The sequence below is a fragment of the Lycorma delicatula genome, chromosome 8 (assembly GCF_047948215.1).
Source record: "Lycorma delicatula isolate Av1 chromosome 8, ASM4794821v1, whole genome shotgun sequence".
Taxonomy (NCBI): Eukaryota; Metazoa; Arthropoda; class Insecta; order Hemiptera; family Fulgoridae; genus Lycorma; species Lycorma delicatula.
In genome coordinates this window covers 69,588,292-69,594,291 of record NC_134462.1, presented here as the reverse complement: position 1 = coordinate 69,594,291, position 6,000 = coordinate 69,588,292, and the positions used below count along the sequence as shown (strand labels likewise).

The following is a 6,000-nucleotide window of genomic DNA, read 5'->3' as shown; positions in this document are numbered from 1 at the left end:
ACCACGTCAGAATCCATTTCCTCTGTCCTCAGATAAACGTTAAGATCGTAATGATTTCCTTTTTCCTTTAGATGGAAAGTAATTTATAAAATTATACAGTATACTTTGTTCCGGTCTCTAGTTGTTTGAACGTTCTACTGTTCCTTCTAACAATCTTTCAATCCTTCTCTCATGAATGTTCTAGCCAGTTAGTTTCTCTACTCTGAATTCATATGATTAAACTCATGTTCTCGTCAACAATCTTTATTAATTTTTCATTTTCCACTTTTTCTGTTCATTTAATTTTCATTTTTTCTTTCTTACAGGTCGTAATATAAAAATGGCATTTATTACATATTACAACCTTTAATATAAATTAAAGCAGATATCTTAAAATATTTAGCCGGGAGTTAAAAAGAATGAAAAGAATATACTGAATAGATATTGGAGGTCATTAGTGGAAGAGGTTTAGTGATCTAATTCTTGAAGGTAACACCAGAAGGCTTTATCATCTTATCAACTATAAAATATTTAATTCTTCAATACGTTTACTTCAGAATTAGTTTGTCCCAGATTCAGATGTCTGCAATACCGGAATTTTACGTTGTTTTATCTTATTATTAGTTTTATCTGCCTTACTTACAGTAACTACAATGAAGCAATTTTTTTTTTTATATAATATATTTATGAGATAATATCTATTATATAATATCAGATAATTTAGCTATTCGTTGCATCGATTAATATTGGCAAAACATTTTTAAAAAGTCATTAATGAAAGTTAACACTTTTTTATATATTTTTGCACTACATCTTAAATAATTTGATTCCATTTCTAAAATTATATATATATTAAAATTAAAGTAATTAGGAAAATGAAAATTGATTTTCATGTCAACATCACAGTTTTTTTATTTATTTACGATTACATTTTATAATTTCGTGATAATTTAATTTTTTTTAATTATTTACAGTTTGGTCCGAAGAAGCTTCAGCAGTTCAAGTAGAAGAATATAATAATGGTCTCAATTATGAGGATTATGATGATGTGCCTTCAAGTAATTGGTATGTATTATCTTTTTAAATTATTTTATTTTTGTTGTTTGTACTTTACTGATTTTATTTTTTAAGTATAAATCGATTGCTTTTGTTTTTTTTTAACCTCCGGGACCAGTTTTAGGTATTGCTTCAAAAGATGAGATGAATGATTTGTAACGTGTGAAAATGTCATGCTTGACCGGGATTCGAACGCAGGACCTCCGGATGAACGGTCCAGAAGCTACCACTCGCGCCACGGAGGCCCGCACAATTGTTTCCTTGCTTAACATAACCTAACCTATCATATTCCATGTTTTTTGGATGAAGATGTTAACATGCTAATTATAATTCTATTAAATTTAAATATTTCATCAATTTTTAATAATTTCCTAGAAAACTGTTCTCAATTTGGTTGATATATATTTGTTTTTTTTAAGTATTTCAAACTTTTTTTTGTTGAAATTTCTTTAGTGGCTCAGAGGTGATTTAATTCCGGATTATCGAAATTAATTTTTTTAACGAAAAAAAACATGGTCTATATTAACGAATTTGAAGTTTTTTTTATTTTTTTGTTATCATATTTACTTACTATTCTATTGTTGCAGCATGTTTTATATATATATATATATTTTTTTTTTTTTCTCAAGTCGATCTTTTCAAGACATATCACCTCTGTATTAATAAATGTTGTAAACGTGATTCAACTTGATCCAGCTTAGTGCAGAATTGTATAAAATAAAACCTTATTTTTTACATACACCTTATTTTTTCATACAATATCTACAAAACCATTTCGCGGGAACCCGCATCCTCAGTTATAGATATTCTTACTTTTTTATGTAAATATTTAGTGTTAAATTAGACTTTTTCAGATAATGATATTACATAAACATTTAATTAATTGTGCATTAGTATAGTATTGGCTGGCCAAACACATGTAATATATTTTATTTTATTTTATAATGCTTGACGTCATATTTTTATATGTAATTTTTAATTTTTTAATTTTAATAATTTTAAAATTTTTATACTCCTTTAAAAATATATTTAAAAACTAATTTTTAACATTTTAATCTTTTATATAATTTAATTTTATAATTAAAAATAATTTTTATAATTATAATTTTATAATTATAATTTTATAATTTATAATTTTTAATTTTGAGTTTAATATAAAATTTAACATAAAATATTTACAAAAAAAGTAAGAATAACTACGACTGAGGATGCGGGTTACTGCGAAAGCGCTTTTGTAGAAATTGTATGAAAAAATAAGTTGTCATTTTATTTAATTGAATTCTGTGCTTGAGTAGACCAAGCTGAATCATATTTACAATTTATATATACATATATTATACAATTTTTCACACACACACACACACACACACATATATATATATATATATACCTCGAAATTATAAATTATGTATGAATTTTTCCGGAACTAATTTTATTAACTTGGTTAAATAATATGAAGAGGTACATAAGTTAAAGTAATTATTAATTTCAATTCAGAACCCAATTACAGCAACATATTCATGTTTTCTTTTTTTATATGATGAGAAATATATTTTTTTGTGTATGAAAAATGTCATGCCTATCTGGTGTTTAATCCAGAATCTTTCAGATGAGAGACCGAAAACGTTACCCCTCTACGATAGAGGTCGGGGAAAAATTATTTGTATACTTTTATAATAAAATGTCTGCGTGGGTGGGAGGGTTTGTGTGTACGCGTACGCGTATATTCTTTTTCTAACTATAATTGTTTTTATGCGAGTAACAGTATCTGAAGTTTTGGTAAGTTATTTGATTAAAAATTTAAATCATACAATAAATAAAATATGTTTATTTGTGTTATTGTATGTATACCTATGAATATGAATTATTTATGATTTTCATCGACATTTCGAAGAAAATTACGGTATTACTTTCAGCCCTACGACGGAATTGAAAGATAAAATTGAATTTCTTTACGTTTTGAGATATGAGGAGTACGTAAATATCGTTCACTTAAAATGTTATTTCCTTATATACGAGTACATGTAGGCCTAGTATAAAATTTCTGGCTCGAAAATCTCCAGATCAATTTTATTGAAATTTAGATATACAGTAGTGTATCTGAGGTTTCCATGTGAAAATCTGTTGAGTCTTGAGTTACGCTCAATTTAAGATCGACAACATAACTTTCCATTGAAATTATGTTGACTTTATATTGGTATGTTTTTCATACGGACTTATGCAGTGAGTCACAGTGGTGTGTAAGTTTAAACTTGATGCTTGTGTGCATGATTTACCCATTATTTTTAATTTAATTATTTCATCAGATTATAATTATATATATGTATATATATAATCAGATTATATAATAATCATCAGGTTATAATAAGTTAATATTCTAATAAATAGAAATAATATTAAATAAATAAAAAATTATGCCTCTTTTAGTTTCTCATTTAATTTATGTTTTGTATATTTCTTCCGCAAAAAAATTATACAAAATAATTAAACGGAAAATATTGTACAAAATAAAATAAGTCTGTGTTATTGCTCACATCTGAGCAAGAATTTTTTCGTAAACGTATGGTGATCATGTCAAAAATGGGGTAACGTGTTTTTAGCAAATCTTTACGTTTTAGGATGCAACTGATTCATCTAGACTAAATAACATATGTATATATGTGCGTACGTATGCAGCTATATGTCTTGCACTACTTTAGACCTTATACCTCAGGATTGACCTAACCTATTTTCGTAAAATTTGGCTCAAATATTTTTATGTATGATCATATTAATTTTTTTCAAAATTAGGTAACGGGGTGATATCGCTAAAAACCAATTTCGATTTTCTTTTCCGTTATTTTAGAGAAAACTTTATTAAAGCAAATGTGTTACCTAAATGCAAATATAAACAATACAAACAAAAGGTTTTTCAATAAATCAACGCTCATCACTTAAAATTAAAATATGTATTTATTGTCCTTTTACTTATCTCCCTACGGTTTAAATTTTTTTTTAATTTTTGAAATTTTATAATATACTATATCTATAGAGCTATCAAGAAATGTGTACAATTTTATAATTATAGATCCCAAACCCAAAATGCAAAAAAGTTTTTTCTTATGCCCTTTTTGAAAGAGGCGTTAAATTTAGAGAAAAAATTTCTTTGAAAATTTGTTAAGCTTAAAGTATCTAAGAATATTTTTAAATACAGTCTTCTTAAAATTTATTCCCCATCTATAATATTATTAATTCTGTTTTTCCCTAATTCTTTTAATTTTTATTAATAAAAAAATAGATTTTTGTTATTATTTTATAGAAAAATTAAATTATTTTATGAAAATAGAATTCTAACCATTAATGTCAGATTTTGCAATAAAAAAGCTGGGCAACATATTGTATGACTTATCAGCATAACCAGAAAAGTCATGCAATACTTGACCAGCTTTTGTTTTGTCTTTTCAATTGATAATTAACAAACACTTCAATTTAAATAAATATATAAACTTATAAAAATAAGTGTTGTAGGTGACCTTCATTTCCTTTCTCATCTTAAACTTTTAACGTTTTCTTATTGAATAAAGGTTGTAAGGAAGATCTTAGGATTTAAGTCTTATTTACTTTTGTAAAGAAAAAAGAAATTTTAAGAAAAAGCTTCTCTCTTAACTCAACTTCACCAAGAATTATGGTTTTCAGCTCTTTCTTATGTTTCTTTTTACTCCGATATTTATATAATTCCATACTTTTTCGTTTATTTTTTTCCTTCTCAATAGAAAACGAACTCTTCTAATACATATCTAACCGTTAATTATTATTATACCTTTCATTTTCATTAAACAATTTTTAAATATATTTGATCGAATTATTGGTTTTGTTTTATCCCCGTACATCTTTCACCCAAAATATATAAAATATTTATTTTTATTCTTATTTAAAATTTTATTATATCTCTATGCCTATGTGTTTGTAATTTTTTATTTATTAACTTTTTTACTTTTCCAGCTAGAGACCGCTATAGCAAAGCGGAACCGATTACATCTCTAGCTGTAATCGGTTCAATCTGGACACATGCGGTTTTCACCGGATCATGAGGTTTTGACACATAAGGAACCCAAAAACCCGTGTCTGGTGTCTCACACCTTATATCTCCAGAACTACTGGACCGAATTTGACCAAACTTGGTCAGATTACTTTTGTACATGAAGCATTGATGCCATTAAATTTTCAACTTAAAAGGTCAACAGGGTGGGCTGTAGAGCAAGGTCACCCTCAGTATCTTGAGATTTCGCTTAATTAAGGTTTTATTTTTCTTAGGAACATTTGCTAACAGTTAAAAAATAACTTTGTTTGGAAAAAACGTATTGCAAAATCGCATTCCCATTGTAAAAAATATTGAAGTCATATACGATGTTGTGACGTCTCAGGTGAGCGGTAGAATTAAATAAATGAATGATATTTAAAGTGTAAAAAAGTAACTCGGTCTGGCTGGGTCTCGAACCCGATCGCCCGGTTGACTCGGTACCTTGGGCGTTAATCCTTGCGGTTAAACCAGTCTGCCGACCGGACTACTGAAATTTGTTGTGAAATTTCATTAGTTTAGTTAGTGCCGCTGGCCTCTGTATGGCGAGTAGTAGCGTCTCGGCTCTTCATCCGGAGATCCCGGGTTCGAATCCCGGTTAAGCATGGCATTTTCACACGCTACAAAATTGTCATTTTATCTCATCCTTTCTGAAGCCTGAAACAATACCTAACGGTGGTCCCGGAGGCTAAAAAAAGAAAAAGGTTTAGTTAGTACCTACCGTCACCGCTAGGACCGCCACACTCGGGGTACATGCGCGCTTTAGTTAGAATCGTTGAATTAAATAAATGAAAAAATATTGTATTTAAAGAAAATGATAAATATTTTTAATTAAGTTGTAAGCCGTGTATCAGAAACAACCCACAGTTGTAGGACACAGTTAAATTCCTACAACTGTGTTGTCAGCA

The 6,000-nt window shown here is 27.8% G+C and overlaps 1 protein-coding gene across 1 annotated transcript in view; it reads left to right on the top strand.

Annotated features, from left to right (window-relative positions):
• Positions 1-983: 983 nt before the first annotated feature.
• LOC142328740 (tyrosine-protein kinase transmembrane receptor Ror-like) overlaps positions 984-6,000 on the top strand; it is a 150,980-nt gene continuing 145,963 nt past the window's right edge. The window contains exon 1 of the mRNA XM_075372727.1: positions 984-1,044. The gene's annotated coding sequence lies outside the window, so the exon portion shown is untranslated. The remainder of the gene's footprint in view (positions 1,045-6,000) is intronic.